At 45.5% G+C, this 19,640-nt stretch overlaps 1 protein-coding gene across 2 annotated transcripts in view; it reads left to right on the top strand.

The window, feature by feature from the left end:
• Positions 1 to 11,185: 11,185 nt before the first annotated feature.
• Positions 11,186 to 19,640, top strand: part of LOC120221343 (C2 calcium-dependent domain-containing protein 4A-like) — a 33,670-nt gene continuing 25,215 nt past the window's right edge. Inside the window, exon 1 of one of the 2 annotated variants that reach the window (XM_039218702.1) lies at positions 11,186 to 11,265. The gene's annotated coding sequence lies outside the window, so the exon portion shown is untranslated. Of the gene's footprint in view, positions 11,266 to 15,410; positions 16,845 to 19,640 lie in introns of those variants that run through there. The other variant, XM_039218697.1, reaches the window with a different exon arrangement.

Genomic DNA, 19,640 nt, shown 5'->3' on the forward strand with positions numbered 1-19,640 from the left:
CAAGCTTGTCTACCTCATTGTGATGTTTAGATTCCTTCAGATTATTGAGAATGGAGACCTAGAAGACAGGGATGGCCATAGACACCTAAGAAGTGTGGAGAGGGTGCTGAAGAAACTAGCGGGAGGGCACTGGCACAATAAGTCCCTCATTTCTCCACCCCATCTGCTGATGACACCAAGAGGGGACGCCCATCATGTGGAGGATGACAACAAAAGGAATCCTCCCTAAGGCAGCCAAGTCTGAGGTTTGTTTCAAATAGATCATGCAGGTAGGGAGGGATATCAGGATTCAGAAACGACACCAGGACTAATCTCCATTTTAAGCCTGGTTGGGAATATTCTTGACAATCACTAAGCCTCATTTTCTCCACATCAGAGCCACTTAACAGTACATGCATTGTTTCAGGTCATTGAAATGGTGACCGAAGCGAGGGCTAGATTTCTACTTTTTAGCTTGACTAGAGAAGAGGCATGTGGGGAACACTCACTCAAAGCAAATTGTACAAAAAAGGGTTAACATAGCAGGCCCGAGACTGCTCTCCTAGAAAGGCCTGTGTGCAAGGTTGGCCCTTGGCAGGGATATAAGAATGTGGGTTTTGCGAACTAGGATTTAGGGTTCCCGCCGCCCTAACTAAGAGTGGCCCGCTATGCCTAAACTGTTTGTACAAACAATGTGATTTGTGCTGAACACCTGCATTCCTTCTGTTGAGTCTGAGATGTTGGTACACAGTAGGCAGAGGGTGTCTTAACTAGCTCTCTATAAAAACCCAGGGCACTGGGTCTCTAACGAGCTTCTCCGGTAGATAATATTTTACATGCGTTGTCATAACTCATTGCTGGGGGAATTAAGCATGCCCTGTGTGATTGCACTGGGAGAAGACTCTAGACTTTGTGCTCCATGCACCTTCTCCTTTTGCTGAGTTTGCTCTGTATCCTTTCACCACAATAAATCACAGCCATGGGTACAACTGTATGCTGAGTCCTAGAAGTCCTAGAGATTCATCAACCTGGAGTTGGTCTGGGGGGCCTTCAATACAGCATCCAGTTCTTTTCTTCCTTTGTCCTCTTAGTTCTTACACCTAGGAAGCACTTTGAGCGGGAGTGGGATGGGAGAGGAAGGGGAAAGGAGCATTTCTGCCCTCCAATCCCAACATATTCCTCCTTGTCCCTTTCCATTTCTGCTCCATTCAGACACACCCCTTAAAGCACTTATCTTTTCTCATCTCTGTCTCTCAGAATTACAGAAATTCTTTGAAAGAAGCTTGCCAACCATGATAGAGATGCCTGAGGTCTTGTTTATTCCGTTCCTAGGGACTATCTTCCAGTTGGAGGCAGCATACTTCCTGTATGTTGGTTTCTGGTATCATGAACCTTCGTTTCTCAGTCTTTACTGCCTCCCTTTACTCTAATCTTCCTCTTTTAACTTTGTTTTTACCTTTCTTTCTACATTATTTTTTGTTCTAGAGCCATCCCTAGATAGGTATCTGACACAGTCTCGAAACTTCAGTGTTTGTGTGTCTTTTCTCACAGCTAAATACATTTCAAGGGATTTTTTTCAAGGGAAGCCTAGAGAAAGATAACCATCTGCGTACATGAGTAGAGCTACTTGAATCATCTCACTGTGAGCAAAAAATGATATTTATCTCTACTGGGCCCTACCGCATGAGAAATAATTATGCAGATAGCACTTGCTCCTATTAAAATCTGTGCTCCAAACTGGCTGCCTGCAGGCTTAACCACTCTTAGCAGTCAAGTGAGTATAGAGGGTCTACATCTTGGCCCAACACACTAATACCCACAGGCCAAGATCTTCATCCTTCAACCCAAAACATCAAGAATTGGTCTCAAGTCCTACGACTTGACCAATGACAAGGACCAGCCTTCCCAAAGTCTTCACCATCTTGACCAAAGACTTAGAAACTCCATACCCTTCCCTTTTTTGGCTGGCTCCTCTGGGTCTAGGTGACTGAGACACAGCTACTGTTTTGTTTTCAAACTAAACAGTAATAACCTTCCCTCCCATACCCTACTCCAATAGGAATTATTATTACAAAGGCAGAAACAATATGGTAACACACATGCTGCTGTCTCAACCCCAGAAGGCTGTCGTTCCTGGCAGTGTTTCCAGAGCCTCCAGACAGGACTCCAAAGCTTTCTGCTAGGGTTTCCAAAAAATTTCAGATGGGGGCTTCCAGATTTCCTTTTATCGGTTTTGGGATTTTATGTTAAGGTTTCGAGGAATTCTTTGTAGGATCTAGGAGATATGTCCAAGTTTCCAAAGCTTCTGCACAGGGTTACAGGGATCCCTGGGAAGTGCCATAGACTTCTTCTATGGGCTACTCAGAAGTTGCAGACAGCAGTTCATATCGTTGTCTTCAAGGATTCAGGGAGAAGCTGATTATTTTTATAGTCATGGAGGCTTCTAGAGGGTCCTCCTATCAGCATATGCTTTCCTCAGCCACTTCCTTTCATTCATTCATTCATTCATTCATTCATTCATTCAGCAAACATTTAGAGAGTATCTACCATATCCTAGGCACTGAGCTGGGTCAAACTTATGACACATAGCGTCAATGTCAAGGAGCTCACAGACAGAGCTGCTCCTAAGGCTCTCTTGCTGGTGGGGGCTGCCACCATCTCCTCCTGCCTTCAGCTCCCACAAGGCCTCTAGTTTATAGATAGCTGTGGTTCCTTTCCAAGCTGAACAGCTCAGGGTTAATCTTTCAGTTCCATGGCTGAGGTGGAGCCACTCACGACAGGAGTCTCCAGCAGCAATGTTGTTCCAAACTCAAGGTTTCCTAACACCTCCTACAAAGTGGCACCAGGAGAGCACGTCTACATCAGCCCACCAACTATAATTCTTGGGCCCTCCGGCATGTCTTGGCTACACTCTGAGGCAATGGTAGGGTTCTTCGAAGAACAAGAATCCGAAAAGGCCATTTAGCCAAGCACTAGCCCTACCCGGCCACACTTGGCTGGCCTGCTGGCAACACTTTTCACGCATTTTCGAATTTATTCCTGGGAGTAGATTCCACAGGCCACACCAAAAGAGGAATATGTTCTCTAAGGCAACACATGGGGAGTGGGGTTAAGCCCTTCCCATCTTCAAGAGTTCTGCTCAGCCAGAACCTTCTTCCATACAGTCGAGATTTTAGGCAGCTTCACAACTCTATTCAGGGGACAGACTCCTGTTACAATGAAAATCCCCAGAAGATGTCCAGCTTCCATCAGACTATTTCACTCTCCTACCGTGAGTGAGTAGATCCCTTCGGAAAAGATAAGTGAGGGCAGGTGTTGCCATTTGAAAAGAAAAGAAAAAACAAGATGCACTAGGCACCTGAGAGGAAGCGGCGGCTTGAAGGGGTAGGAAAAGACCCCAAACAGATTTCTCTATTGAATAGCTGGCTGTTGGGTCAACCCTGAAAACAAGATCCAAGGGAGAGCTAGGAGTGATCCCTTCAAGCAGGGGACACCCGCTCCAAGAGAAGCAAAGCCAGAGCCCAATGAGCACACTGAGCTTCCAAAAGGGTGGCAGGCCATCTCTCCCTTCTAAATACCCAGTACTAGTACCCCCTAAACCCAGAGTGACACCCCTCTCTGCTCCTTGGGTATTTCCACACCTCTTCCGTCCAATAGACAAAAGCCCCAATGGGGTCTTTGAAAGTGTGGGTCGACACGAAGGGTCCTGGCACCGTGAGCGGGAGAGATGAGGCTCCAGTCAAGGAATAGTAACAACCGGCATCCACAGCTGTATAACCCCTAAGGCGACGACACATTCTACATATACTGAACTCACTTTACCTGCCCAGGATCCCCATGAGGTCAGTACTATTTATGATTTCATTCCCATTTTACAGTTGAGGAAACTGAGAAACAGATTTTAAGTAACTCGTCCAGACGTCACACAGCTGGTATAATAGCAAGGCTTGATTGCCGGCAGCCCCGCTTCCGACTCCGCTCTAACGCCTGGCCCCCTCCCCGGTGGCTGGGAAGTCCTCTCACAAGACTTATTTCCCATCACGTTTTCTTCCTTTCAGCTTTCCACCTGTTGTAGGAGTTTAGCTGCTGGGGACCCCTCTGGGTCCCGTCATCCTCCTGGAACAAAATTTCCTCTCCCTTTTCCGTCCCTGGCTCAGGTTCATCAATCCCTCCTAAGTTGGCCTTTGATCCGCTACCCCCTCCCGAAACTTAAGCCTTGCAGACATACATCCTTGGGATGGGAAGGATCCTTCTTGGGAGCTGGGAAATGAGGCAGGTCCGCTGTGGCAAGACAGCCAGCTGCCCGGGTCAGAGCCCCGTGTGGCCAGCAGGGCGGGTGTCGCGGGCTTCTTGGGCCTCTCCGCTATGGCCTCCCTGCCCCTTGCTCTTTGTTCGCCTTGCTTTTCGTGCTCTTCCTCTGGTAACGTGCTCCTGGCTGTTGGCTCTCCCACGCGGCTTTTTACTGCTGTGTCTATTTGTTTTTCTAGGCCTTGTTTGCCTTCTGCTCCGGGTCCGTCTCCGCAATATTTTTTGCACAGTTTACTCTTTCTGTATCTTGCTGAAGGTATAGCTGTGTCTTTTTTTTTTTTTTTAATGTTTTATTTCTTTTTTAGAGAGAGAGTGTGTGTATGTGTGTGAATGGGGAGGGGCAGAGACAGAAGGGGACAAAGACTCTGAAGCGAGTGGGCTCTGGGCTGACTGACTGACAGGGCCTGAGCTCACAAACTGGGAGATCATGACCTGAGCCTAAGTCAGATGCTCAACCGCCGGAGCCACCCAGCGGTCCTCATCTGTGTCTGTTTTTATTGCCCATGTTTCCCTTTCAGGCTGGTCACAAGAGGGGAGCAGAAGCTCACTACGCCAGGATGAAATCTATTATCTTTTAACGTGGTTTCAAGGCTTTTTCGTCCATCTACAGGGTCAACTCTGGCCATTTGCGCCCTCTGACATGACACTGCAGTCACAAGGAACTTAATTTTTTCCCTAAATATGCTCTGCCCTCTGTAGTGCCATTCCTGCTGCCAGAGAGACTTCCTCACCCGAGCCCAGTACTCCGCTAACTCCCACCCCTTCCTTAAGCCTCAGATACTGCTTCCTCCAGAAGGCATTCCCACTTGGAGGCGCCTCTCTCAGTGACTGTTTCCATCCTGTGTTTCTACTGCTAGAGCAATGATCACATTGACTGCATTTTGCCTGTTTGCTTATACCTTTCCTCTTTACAGACTTAAGATCTTTGAAGGCAAAGATTTACTCCCAGACTTACTTCCTTTCAAACAGTACAGAGAAAGGGCTTCTGGTATCGTTCCCTCCCAGCAATTCTCTCCCCATACCATCCTCTGAGACCTTGGCTCATTTTTGCCCACAGTGGGGGTTCTACATGCCCATGTACTATCTGCTTCCTCCACAAAGTCTCAGGAGACTTCAATCCTTGGGGGTGGGGGGTGTCTTCTGGGACTTCTCATGTCAACCTCTATTTTTATAATTAATCATGGAAGAAAGTGATGTTAGGGATTTTGTGGAGTCCTTCCTTTCTTTTAATCAAAAATTTTAAAACTTTTTTTTGAGAGAGAGAGAGAGAGAGAGCATGTGAGCACGAGTGGGGGAGGGGCAGAGGAAGAGGGAGACACAGAATCTGAAGCAGGCTCCAGGCTCTGAGCTGTCAGCACAGAGCCCGATGCGGGGCTTGAACCCACGAACCGTGAGATCATGACTTGGGCTGAAGTCAGACACTTAACTGACTGAACACCCAGGCACCCCTTGTAGAGTCCTTCCAATAACTGTGTTGGTGGCTCCACTTACATGGGTAGGGCCTGGATGAAACCAATCACACGTCAGTGGTCGTGTCCACTGTCCCTGTTCCTTCAAGGCAAGCACCACATTGCATTCTTTTCCTCCCTCACCCAGTGCCCTAAGAAACATTTGTTGAAATGCTCCATTCGTATGTGTATGTGTTATGTGTATGTATACACACATACACACTATCTACATGTATGTATACATAGTTCTTTTACATAGACAGGTTTCATTCATATATATCTACACACACACACACACACACACACACACACACACACACACATAGGTTAGTAGGAGTACAGGTTAGGGATGGAATATGGGTCCTAGATGACAGACACTACTCTGGTTTTTCTGGATGCATCTGAGAAATTGTGTTTGGGCCAGGAGATGAGTTCTGGGAGGGCCCAATCAGTTTCAAACACCTTTAAATCTAAGCTGTGAATGTTTATATTGTCTCTATAGGAAAATAGCTTCCCTAGCAGCTCTTGCCAAAGAGAAACTACCTCATTGCCCGACAGAAGTGACACCCCCGTACTCTACCTGTAGTATCTGTTTATTAAGTGAGTATTTGAACACTGTCCAGTCAATTCACCTCCTTTCACCTCTGGATGCTCCCCAACCCTAGACAGGGGATGTGAGCTGTGGTATATACCAAAGTTTCTATTGCTGGCTTCCCCACCAGCCAGAGCCTCCGGCCAGAACCAATCTGCTCTAGACTCCCTCTCAGCAGAGGCAGCATCCTGCAGCTGACCCCAGACCCCTGCTCCAGCACCTGAGAGCTCACAAGTGCCCTCTCTGTCCCGCCACAGCAGTGTGTGGCCAAGATGCCTGTGGACATTTCTGTGCTCCAAGCATCTGCTCTCAGTAGCTTTCTTGAGGAACTTAGGCCACCTCGCAAGATGTCAATTCCTCAATAGTCTTCGCTTGATTTTTCTTAGCTATTTTAGTTTATTCAGTTTTTTCTTTTCTTTTTTGTTTTTAATATGGAACCCTTCATGAATTTGCATGTCATCTGGGCCCAGGGGCCATCCCAGTCTCTGTGTCGTCCCCATTTTAGCACATCTGCTGCTAAAGTGAGCACTTTCCTTAGCAATTTTAGACATTCACTCTCCCCCATGAATTCCAAGATCATCGCATCCAATTTTGGAGCAACAAACAAAAGGATTCATGGGGAGGTATTTTTAAATCACCATAACTGTATTTTAAAAATCAAGTTCTCCCTGCATGTCTAATAGTTTTTGCTTGATGCGCTTAGCTGCTGGATTGCTGGGTGTATACACATATTTTGACAAGTGACTCAGGCTGGTACATAGTGATATTGCTATTTCTGCTCTCTTGTATATATATTTGCATTTGTCCATTTCTTTATTTTCAAGGTTTTGGAAGCATTTTATTTCAGGTATGTTTCTCTTTTTTAAAATTTTTTTCTTAATGTTTATTTATTTGGGGGGGGGGAAGGGCAGAGAAAGAAGGAGACACAGAATCTGAGCAGGCTCCAAGCTCTGAGCTGTCAGCATAGAGCCCAACTGGGGGCTTGAACCCACAAACAGTGAGATCATAACCTGATCTGAAGTCAGACACTTAACCCTGACTGAACCACCCAGGTGGCCCTCAAGTATATTTCTCATTTAACAGCATATAACAGGGTTTTCTTTAACCCCATCACATAGTGTCTTTTAATAGGAAAATTCAGCCCATTAACATCTTCCAATAATTGTTATAATATTATACTCCATTTTATTCCTTTCATCCTACTTTATGTTTACCATTTATTTAATTGTATTTCTTCTTGTGTGTCTGTTTCCTTCCTTTCCATGTATTCTTCCCTTTCCCCTTGTTAGTTTAGAAGTTCTGTGTTTTTCTGTTCTGCTCTCATTACCTGCCAGTTACCTGATACTCAGGATCAAATGCACGTTTCTTTACTTGTGAATAATAAAAACAAAATCTAAATTTTCTTCCATCCGCCCCTCAAATTCCACACCCTTTGTCATGGAGAGATCACCAGGCGAGCTACTCAGGCACAGCTGGCTGGGGGGCCAGCAAGCAGATTGGGATTCCAGGGGCCTCATCAAGTCCCTGTCTCCATAGACAGACTAGATCTGACTGGAGTTCTCAGGGACTGATACCCAAAAGCCTACTTTTAAAGCTGGAAGTGCCTCTTTCAGCCTTGAAGGACCAGTCACCGGACTTCTTAGAATTAACAGGCCAAATGGGACTGATTTGGGGGTGATGAGATGAAGTCTGCCGGGGCCACTGGGGAGGAGGAGGAAGGAAGAGGGGAAGTTCAGGGGGGTCACCGGACCATGCGGCCGCTCTGCCTGGCCGTTCTCTCTCTACGCAGGTACAGACGTTCCCCAGCACCACCAAAGCCGGGCGGGGCACTGGGAAGGATGAGCCCTCTGACACCAGTCCCAGACCCCCGCAGGGAGAAGGGTGAAAGCAGGAGGGGAAGAGCATCCCTTGGGCTCCCCCTTGGGAAAGGGGGAGATCGTGGAGGATGCTGTGGTCTGGAGGGGCCCTGCTGCAGAGGAGGGACTTTAGGCAGATGTCCAGGACAGACGGGGTCCACGGCAGGGGCCTTCCTACTATGGAGGAGGTGCAGTTTTGAATGGGCAGAAGACAGTATCCCAGCGTCTAGCAACTCAAGTGTCTCCTCTTGGGATGTAGAAGGGACCAGGGACTAGAGTCAGGTTAGCCTTAGGTTGGAAAAAGGTAGGCCTTTTACCCTTTGCCCTCAGCTGCACTGGGAGGTTGGGTCAGAGCCCGAGTGAGACTCTCCATGAGCCCTGGGGGAAAGTGGACCCCCCAGCTGTGGTCAGATTCCTCCAGAAACCCAGGGCCCTGGGCTCTGGCACACCTGAAAGGACCGTGAGGGTCAGGAGGCACCCTTTCTCAGGGTCTGCAAAGAGAGCTTTGAAAAGGAAAACATCGTGCCTCCACTCTCTCATATAGAGTTTGTGCAAAGAGATGGGAATACAGATAATAAGGCACGTGCTAAAGGCCTTGGGCGCCTGGGTTAGATAATGATGGGAAAGAAAGAGAGCTACCAACTCTTATTCATGGAGCCCTGACTACTTGACAGGTCCCATGATATATAGTAATCCTTGGGAGTATCATTATTACTCATTTAGAGGTGAAAAATCAGAGGATCCCTGTGTTTCAATAGCTGGCCCAAGGTTACATACCTAGCAAGTGGGTGAGCCTAGATGAAAACTAGTCCTGTCTGATTTCAGAGCTCAAGTCTTTTTTTTTTTTTTTTTATGTTTTATTTATTTCTAGGAGACAGAGACAGAGAGACAGTGTGAGCAGGGGAGGGTCAGGGAGAGAGGGAGTCACAGACTCTGAAACAGGCTCCAGGCTCGAGCTGGCAGTCAGCACAGAGCCCGGCGCGGGGCTCGAACCCACGAACCGTGAGATCATGACCTAAGCAAAGTCGGATGCCCAACCGACTAAGCCACCCAGGCGCCCCTCAGAGCTCACGTCTTAACAGCCTATTAGACTCTCCCAAGTTGTTCTGAATACTTTGGTAACTTTAGTTTGGAATCTGGCCTTATGCTCACCAACAAACGGGAAATCAACTCAAAGACTGAACAAATAAAATATGACAAAGCAAACTGCACCCAGTTCACTTCTATACTTGCTCTTCTTGCAAACACACACACGTGCGTGCACGCACACACACATACACACACACGTGCAATGGAAGGTACAATGAATCATCCAGGTTCTTCCGCCCTCAAAACATGGTCTGAATGCCCAGTAGCCTTTGATATACCAGCTTACTGCACCCTGCCCTCAGCTGCCCAAACTTCTCCTCTCTGTTAGAACCACACAGTGGGAAAAGCCTTCGCGTATTAGGGAAGCTTCCCCCAAAACAGTAGACAGTCCTTTGATGAGATTGTCAAAGGGCTTGATCGTTCTTTCTGGGTCCCACGGTCTATCTCTGATCCTCTTTAAATTGTAAAGATCTTTTAAAATATACGTGCATGGTAGAAAATACAGTTAATAAAAAGGACAATGGAAAACATTCATCTCATCACTCACAAATAACCACTGGCTCCATTTTGACATCTCTCTCCATTACCCCCAGGAAAGAAGAAGTGTAAGAAGCAGCTTAATTGGGAAGCAGGGGTGGTTATGAAGGGCACCTGGGTGGCTCAGGCTCAGTCAGTTAAGCGGCTGACTTTGGCTCAGGTCCTGATCTCATAGTTTGTGAGTTAGAGCCCCACATCAGGCTGTGTGCTGATAGCATAGAGCCTGGAGCCTGCTTCAGATTCTGTCCCTCCCTCCCTCTCTCTTTCTCTCAGGCCCTCCATCGCTTGAGTGCTCTCTCTTTAAAAAATAAATAAAAATTTTAAGAAAAGTTTAGTTTTCGTAAGAAATTTGTCTGCTATTTAAACCGTTAAAGCGCTCAAAAGTCTCAACTATCCTGATACTGAAATTTAAATTTAATTAAAGTTGACATCAAAGAGTAAATGCTCAAAAAATAACGTTTTTTAAAAATGGTATATATGAAACAACGGAATTTAATAAACCACAAAATGAGGTAAATACACCACAAAAGTGTTGAGTATTGCCATCCGTGAGCATCAGCCCTTTGAACCTTAAGGAAGAAAGAGGTAAAGGATATATGGTGAGACTTGGGAAAGGGTGATCAAAGCACAGCAAAGAAAGTGCCAGAAGGACCCAGAGGGCTAGAAACATGGGAGTGAGAGGAGATCAGAGGCCTCCAATTCCAGACAAGAAGGCCTCAGCAAGATTGCTGGGACGATGGCCTCTTTATCCTCAGGTGGGGGAAGGACGTGTGGCTGGGAAGCGGAGGCACGGTAGGAGGGCCTCTGCGCCCAGGGGAGAGGGAAAAGGGAGAAGGAGCGGGTGAGAGCACTCCATCTCCAGGGAGCAACGCGGAAATGGGAAATGGCTCCTGGGAAATGGACGCCTGCTCCGCCCTCATGATCCAGAAAGGTATTTGAGTGTCCAACCGATTCAGACCAAGGAGACGGGGCTAGAAGCCAGTGCGGGAGGAGAGGGCCACAGCAGGCGGCCTCCCTGGGTCCAGTTCGGAGCGAATCTCCGAGCATCCAGCGGGCCCAAGTGGGGCCGGCCTGTGTGGCCTTGGAGGAGACGGGGAGGAAGCCGCCGCTGAAGCCTCGGCAGGCGGGGCAGAGCCCCAGACTGCCACCGGCGAGCTTCCACGGGGCACACCCAACGTCTGCAGCAGAGACCAGGTGCGGCCAGGAGGAAAGCTCTGTGCGCAGAACGCGGGACACACTGGCGCTCGGGGGCGGGGCTGCCGAGGGGCGTGGCTAGCGGCACACCAGCTCTGCCATTGGCCAGGCTCCTGCCGAGAAAGCCCCAGAAACCCTATCCTCACTGGCTAGCCCCTGCCCGTCACCCTGGAGACCCCAGCGCCCGGAGCCCCCCTGGCTGCCGTTGGAAGGCGTTGGCCGCTGCCCGCCCGGCTTCCTGCCGTTGGGTTCACTGATCCAGGTTCATGTGTCGCTGCAGACCCATGGGGAGGCTCAGCGGAGTTGCACACCCCCCAATCTGAACTGTTGCCTAGGTCTTGAACTGTAGCAGAGCCATATATTCATGTGGTGACAGTGGCCTTGGGGGGGGGGGGGGAATTCTCTCTACAAGGTGACCGGGTCAGAACTGCACAAACCTTAAATAATGCAACTGCCCTTTGTGGTGGGCACACGAGGAACTTTCAAACCCTGTCATGGGAAGAGGGGATATAGAATGGATATTAAATTGGGTGAAATTTGTAGTTACACGCATAGATACTGAGTTCGAGCTGCCAACTGGGCTGATAACTTCTCTTTAGGTCAGGCTGAGGACTTTTAGCCAGCTTCTCTGCAAGAGGGGAGCAGACATGTTTCCTGATCTTTTGAGTGATTTCCGTGAGACACTAGTAGTCGTTTTAGTAAAGCCTGCAACCAATTCACCCACTCAGCCTCTCCACCCAGCTCACGGATTCCTGTCACTACCAGTCCTTAGGGGTTACTACCATCCAGGACATAACCTATTTTCCTTCTGTTACTTTCTTTTCCCTATCAAAACCCTCTCCTGCGTCTCTTATGGTGAAACTACATATCCCCCACCATCCATCGCTTCTTACTAGATAGGGGGGAAACTAACAAAATTACTTTTAAATCATATTGATGTCATTGGAAAAGTCACTTAACAGATGTGCTGTTAGGTTCAAGGGATTAAACATGATGTTATTGCCCTAAGTAAGTTCCCTCCCTGCTGCAGACATTCGGGATGACAAGGTAAAGTAGGGTGTGTGAGCTGCATAGGGCTCCCAAGTTTGTCTGTTAATGCAGCAGACATTTGTGGTGGTCCTAAGTTGGAACCCTGAGATGTTAGGTTGAATCTGGATGTGGGCTCACCAGAGTTGCTGGGCATTGTGGGACTGGGGGGTGGTTGTTTCTGGAAACCTGAACCCCTGTAATGAAACAGATACCAATTGGGGTGGTAAGAAAGGTGGGGAACCTATTAAGCCCTGTTTTTAAATAGGGTAAACCTGTATATGAATGTTCATATTCATAGTAGTCATAACTAGAGAGGACTTAACCACAGTCATCAGCGACCCAGAAGAAAAGAGAGTGCGACATCACTGGATAGTCACCCCTGACCTAAGGGACACATGTGGACTTAGAAGAAAATGACTACTTCCTTTCGCCTGAATTAGCACCCTGTTCTGTAAGGGGCCTGGAAAACAGGAACAATATAGCAGAGATAACTAAAAAGCAGCCCAGATGTAATTTTAAGGGCTGTTAAGATTTTGGGATCCAATCTGGGGACTGAATACCCTTCGGTATGCAAGGTCTGGAGAGTGGTGTCAGAGTAGCTGGAGTAGGGTGGGGGATGATACGTGATATTCATTGTTAGGCAGATAGTCACTCTAAACAGCATCTCCGTGGTCTGCTTAGATGTTCCTAATAGGAAGAATAAGAGATGTAGAATCAGTTGTAAAACCATCTTCTAAAATGGAAAAGTCTTGCTGGTAACTGGCTTCTTTCGTCTCTTATCTCTCCCCTCCATGCGAGCATCACTGAAGTGCCTAAAGTTAGCAGGAGGTGTTTGTTCCCCGCTCAAAACCTGCCTCCTGTGCTGTTTGTCTAGGTGGTAAGGAGTGCTGGATTCTGGTGGGAACCTGCAGTTGAATTCCCAACTAGCCTAAGTTCTATCCCTTCCTCCAATTGGGAGATCATCTGATGAGGCCCAAAGCCTCTGGAACACAGATTAGAGCTGGCAAGAGAGAGCTTGCTGAGGTATCAGCCCTGCAGGAGACTGGATTATGATCGGAAAATGGGGCAGGGACTTGAGGACCTGGCACCACTCCGCAGGGGTGTGGAGCAAGGACTCTTCCCCAGCCTCTAGGTGTTGGTTGGGGTCTTTGCTGTCTCTTGAAAAGACAACCCAGCACTGCGTCCTTGGAGCAGAGTGCTGCAAGACAAAAGGCCTCCCATGTTGGGTGAGGATGCGCACCGTTGAAAGTGCCCGTTCCTAGGTTGATGGTAACTGGAAGAACCTTTGGGGTGACTTCAAAGAAGCCAGAGAATAGGTTAGGAGATACATGAATAGAAATTTCTCATCCTTTGGAATAAGGCAAGAGGGAAAGGGAATTCATTACTTCTATTTACTGAACCTGTGGGCCTTGACCTTTTGTAGGCACATGATACTCTTCTTAGCTTTCTACTTAGGCAGAAGCTCTGTGAAAGATAAGTTAACATTGAGGAAAGGGCACAAACTGAGAAGGCTATGGCAGAAACAAGAAAACCAGAGACAAAACCTCCTTCCCTCTCTCCTTCTTTCCTCCTTTCTTTCCTAAAAACACTTGACAAGTTCTAGCTAGGTACTGAGGATAAAAGATTAACAAGACTCATTCCTGGCCCCAGAAGAGCCCCGATGTCATAGGAAGATAAGGTCATGGCTGACTGTCATGGCTGGCAGTAGGGCGTAGGGGTGAGAAGTGGGTTTCCAAGGACTACCTTTTCTGTGTGTATGTAAGGAGGGGCCTAAGAAAACAAGAGACCCCCAGAATGGGTTCTGCAGTTACCTGTGAAATTGCTCCAGGGTCGAGGGTAGAGGACCAGATGACACATGTATACAAAGGATTCATACTGTCCTTCTGGCTTCTCTTTGGGAATCAGGAACATCATGCTTCCTGTGTCCCCCGTGCCACATCACATGCACAGTGGCAGGGGTAATGTTATCTCTCCCTGAAGTGCCTCTGTGCTGCTGTGAGTGGTCTGGCTGCAATTCGCCTTGAGTTCTTCCTTGGCCATCGTGTTATGTGCAAAAGGGAGAGCAAGGAAGTTGTGAGAGATTTGAAAAATACAAAACGAAGAAGAAAGAAGAAACCCCCTTATCCCAAAATAACAGTGGCAAAACTGAAGGAAACATTTTAGTGTCCAGTTTTTGGGTCCTGGAGGTCCAGGAAGCCCAAGGACCAGAGAACAAATAATGCTTATTGGAGAACAAATATTCTCATATTGGAGAATATTCTACCAGCATTTAAGGGCAGGCTAAGGGCCTCTGCTGAGGCTGGTGGAGGAACAGAACAAAAAGCTCCTAGGTTTTCACCCCTTGATGTGAGAACCTCTTTGGGGGAGAAGCTTTTGTGCAGGTATTTAAAAACTTCCATATTCTTAGCAGGTGCAGGGTACAGAGAGTACCCAGAAGGTAGGCCTCCTGTGGGAGTCATCTTTGTGGTAAATCTAGGTTTGCTTTGTAAATCAGGCATTGAAGAGTAGCTTTAAGTTTCCAGAGTTTGGGGGGGGGGGTGGTGTAACCAGATTGGTAGATCCTAACTGGACCTGGGAGACCTTTTCTACATGGCTTATTTTGAAAGTATTCGCTGCTGCTGAAGCTAATTGGAGGAGGGACTTACAGTTGCCTGGCCACAGCCTGAGACAACCTGGAATTAAGGCACTAGCTGGATAGATACTCTCATCCAAAGACACAAAGCCAGGTGAAGGACATTAACTCTTAGTACTGACGTTTCGCCAGATGTTTCAAAGAGCATTTGGTGGAGCAAGGTCCTGTGATGACGGCCAGTGCTTTAAGTTGGATAGATACCTTTACTAAACCACAATGCCATATTTTTCTCACTTGCCATGGCCATTGAGAGCTTTCCCAAAATTGCCACAGTCCTTGGACAGAATTCAATTTCCACTGATCTAGCTGAGCTCTACAGCCTCAGCAACAAGGGCAAGTGAGTAGCTTGCCCATCTTTGCTCCTTTGAGTAGATGGCCAAGAAAGGAGTTCTGTGTCATCAAGAATATGGCCAGAAACTTTATGGAGATTCTGAAATCTCTGGCTTATGGGTTGATTAGGTGTTCTCACCCTGCTTTCTCCTATAGGAGGTATTTCTCTATGGCTATTTAGCAAATTTCCCAGCATCTGAATCTTTTATAAAGTTCGGAAGTTTGTTTTCTGGCTCTCATATTTCCCTTTTGGTTTGTGTACTGCCTTTGCTCAGATGATTTTGGCTCTTGTCCCAACTGACTTTCAGCTGTTCTTTGGGAAAAAGGCCAGACAATTTACTACAGTGAAAAAAACAAAACAAAACCCCCAAAACTTGTGTGGGTTTTTTTTTTTAACCACTTCTGGCATCTGGTTTTGTTTTGTTTTCCTTTAAATAGTGGTTTCTGTACCCAAAGGCCTGCAATTCTAATGACACACTTTATGGTATCCTTGCCTGGGAATAACGCATGACAGGCTACAATCTGTCCTCTCTCATGGTCCCCTCACACTTGTTTGCTTTTTAAAAACCCTTGTGGAAATGGCTTGCCATTGAGTTTCCCTTGGGTAGCTGGGAAGGACCCCAATCTCAAAAATGAAAATATTAGATGTGAAGGTGATTTGAACAAGGAACAAAAAGCCTGTGTTCTAGTGCTGGCACTGCCATTATTACCCATGTGAACTCTGGAAAATCTCCAGATCTCTATGGGTTGTGGTTTCCTCATGGGTAAAATTGGGATACTAATACCTACCTCACGGGGTTGTTGTGAGGATTAAATGTGCTCTGTAAGCTGTTGTACTACATAAATACTTGCAATTTTTTGTTATGATTTAAGAGCCATTTAAAAATATTCCCTGTCCATATGGCAGACACGCTAACATTTGTACTATCTGATCAAGGGTTTTCATGGTCAGATAGTGGATATTTAAATCACTGGAGCAAAATTTTATGTTTCTGTGTAAATATTTTTGTGTGGAGAAGGTCCATAGTTTTCATTGGTTTTCTAAAAGGGGTCCATTATCCTAAAAAGGTAAAAGACAGTGCTTTAGAACTGAAAAATGGGACTCAGTAATGGAAATAAGTTTATTGCTTCCAGAAGCTCCCTCTTAACGCATATGCAGTAGAAATTCCAATGCTTTTTAGATAGTGAAATTGTTAATGTGGCCTGGTGACTGACTCTACAGAACATTTGAAGTTGAGACAGAAAACCTTGGCCATATGGTCATGGTAGCCATTGGGTTATCCAACTGCAGTGTGAAGGTGGAGATAAAACAAATTATTAGCCATGTGGCCCTAAGAAAGTCACCTTACCTCATGGGGTCCATTACCTCATTTGTAAAGTGAGGGGTTGACCTCAAAGATTTCCAAAATTCCGAGTTTGAACTCTCTAGGGAAGTGCGATCAAAACTGGACTTGGACGGAGCCCTTCATGGCGAAAATGAATTGGGCTTTGTGTAAGAGAAGAAAGGAGTGTCAGGGAGAGGGGGAGGGGCAGAGAATGCAAGGAGCCCCATTCTTGATAAAGATGGGAAGCAAGCCTGTTGAAGTGAAGAGGCAGAATGATTGGGGCAGAAAGAGAGCTGGTGTGCTACTCCTGAAGATCCAAAACTCCGGTGGATCAGAGACTCAGCCTCTACCTTTCACCCTGGGCCTGACTTGCCGGAACAGAGTTGACCCTAGGGGAACAAATCCTCTGCACTCACAGCACTTCCAGTTCTCACAGAAGCAAATGCCTGGAGTCTGCCCTCTTCCCACATCAAGTGGTTTGGCTACTTAAGGAAAATGCTGCCCTACAAATGCCTCAAGGCCCAAGTAAGTACTAGGGATAGAGAGGTTGTTGGAGGATTAAGAGAAGTGCATATATGTACTCTAGGGTGTATTGGAATCCCCACCCCCACAAGAGAAAGATCCTTATTTTTCTTAACCACTATGATACATTATTGTTAAAGTCCATAGCTTATATTAGGTTCACAATTTGCGGTGTGTATGTGTGTGTGTGTGTGTGTGTGTGGTATGTTTTAAAAAGTGGGTTGAGGCTATTTTGTGTGTAGATTGACTGGTTCATCATATTGATAGAGAAAAATCTGTTATAAAGGTGGCTGACAGGACTGATAAGGAAATACCTGTCCCTGATCAGAGGCTCCCCCTTCCGGGTTCTTCTTCCCGCCCTGCTTGTCACATGCAGTAATGAGGAATGTGAAAGTAATAGGCTATAAATTATTTCCTCTGCTGATGCTCTGGGCTCAGACCTCTGGAGAATGATCTCCTCTGAGCCCACTGGTGTAAAATAAACCTCCTCCCTTCCAAGATCTCAGAGTACCACTTGGTTCTTCTGCCGGGTAATTCAGACCAGATTCTGCAACAATATGGAGGTTTATATTGAAGTGCCAATGAAACTTACCAAATTGTCTCCAAAGTGGAGGTACTATTTTACATTCCCACCACCAGTGTGTACGCATTGTATCCTCACCTAAGCTTGACATAGTCTTTTAGATTTTATCCAGAGTAGGTTTAAAGATATCTCGTTGTGCTTTAAATTTGCAATTCCCTAATGACTAGTGATATTGAATATCTTATGTTTATTTACCATTCACATGTTTTGTTTGGTGAAGTGTCTGTGTAAGCCTGTTCTCCTCTCCACCTTTTATTGTTGTTATTTTTAAGTTTATTTATTTTAGCTTAAAGTTTATTTATTTATTCTGACAGAGTACGAGAGCATGCAAATGGGGGGAGGGGGCAGAGAGAGATGGAGAGAGACAATCCCAAGCAGGCTCCCCACTGACAGTGTGGGGGCTCAATGTCATGAACCGTGATATCACCTGAGCTGAAATTGAGTTGGATGCTTAATTGACTGAGCCACCCAGGCAACCCCATCTATTATTTTTAAAAGTTCTTTTTATATGTTAGATATAAGTCCTTTATTAAATATATCATTTGCAAATATGTTCTCCCAGTGCGTAACTTGTCTTTTTATTTAATAGTGTCTTTTAAAAGAGCAAAATTTACGTTCTTTTTTGAAAATAAATAAACTTAAAAAAACAGGGTGTCGGGGCACCTGGGTGGCTCAGTTGGTTAAGCATCTGACTTCGGCTCAGGTCATGATCTCACGGTTCGTGGGTTTGAGCCCCCATCGGGCTCTGTGCTGACTGCCAGCTCAGAGCCTGGAGCCTGTTTCAGATTCTGTATCCACCTCCCTATCTGACCCTCCCCTGCTCATGATGTCTCTCTTTCAGAAATAAATAAAACATTAAAAAAAAAAACGGGGTGCCTCAATGGCTCAGTCATTTAAGTGTCTGACTCTTGATCTCAGCTCAGGTCATGATCTCACGGTTTGTGAATTCAAGCCCCATGTCCAGCTCTAAGCTAACAGTGCAGATCCTGTTTGGGATTCTTTCTCTCTCCTTCTCTCCCTGCCCCTCCCCCACTCTCTGTCTCTCTGTCTCTCTCTCTCTCAAGAATAAACTTTAAAAATAGCGAAACTTAAAAAATAATAATTATAATAAAAATAGCGAAACTTATAATTTTGATAAAGTATAGTCAGTTCTCTTATGGATTGTGTTTTGGTGTAATAGCCAAAAAATTGTTATATAATTCAGAGTCACAGAGGCTTTCTTCTGTTTTCATCTATAAGTTTTATAGTTTGATTTTATATACAGTCCTATGAACCATTTTGAGTTGGTTTATCATTTGTAAATGGTACTTCAAAGTATGGCTCCAAGTTTTTGTTTGTTTTGCATGTTCTATCCAATTCTCCCAACACCATTTATTGAGAAGACTATTGTTTCTACACTGCTTTTCAACTTTGTCAAAGATCATTTTCCCACATATGTGTGATTCTATTTCTGGACTCTGTTGATTTTTATGTCAGTATCATATGATTTTCATTACTGTAGCTTTATAGTAAGTCTTGAAATCACATAGTATTTATTAGTTTTCTAATTTCGTTTTCAAAGTTGTTTTTTGGCTATTCTTCTAGGTCCTTTGCATTTCCACATGAATTTTAGAATAAACTTGTCAAAATGCTTGCTGGGGTTTTTATTAGGATTATGTTGAATCTATACCTCAACTTTAGGAGAATTGCCATTTTACTACTGAGTCTTCTGAATTATAAAATGTGGAATAGCTCTCTATTTAGATTTTCTTTCATTTCTTTCAACAACATTTTGTGGTTTCAATTACAGGTTTTACACATCTTTTGTCAGATTTATCCTAAGGAGTTCGTAGTACTTTTAAAATGTCAATTTCTGATTTGTTTGTTGCTTGTATTTACAAATACAATTGAGCTTTGCATTTTGATCTTGTATCTTGCAAATTTGCTAAACTCATTTATTCTAAAGTTTTTTTGAAGACGGTGTCAGATTTCCTATAGAGGCAAATTTATCCTCTGTGAATAGACATTTTTATTCCTTTTCCAATGTGGATGCTTTTCTTTTTCTTGCCATATTGGACTAGTTAGAACCTCCAGTACAATATTGTATAGAAATGGTGAGAGGGAACATGTTTTTCTTCTTTTTGAACTTTAATTCAGTCTTTAATAATTAAATATGGTGTTGTCTATAGATTTTTTAGATGCCTTTTATCAGATTAAGGAAATTGTCTTAGTAGTTT

Source organism: Hyaena hyaena, unplaced genomic scaffold (assembly GCF_003009895.1).
Source record: "Hyaena hyaena isolate Hyena2069 unplaced genomic scaffold, ASM300989v1 scaffold_15, whole genome shotgun sequence".
NCBI classification, from domain to species: domain Eukaryota; kingdom Metazoa; phylum Chordata; class Mammalia; order Carnivora; family Hyaenidae; genus Hyaena; species Hyaena hyaena.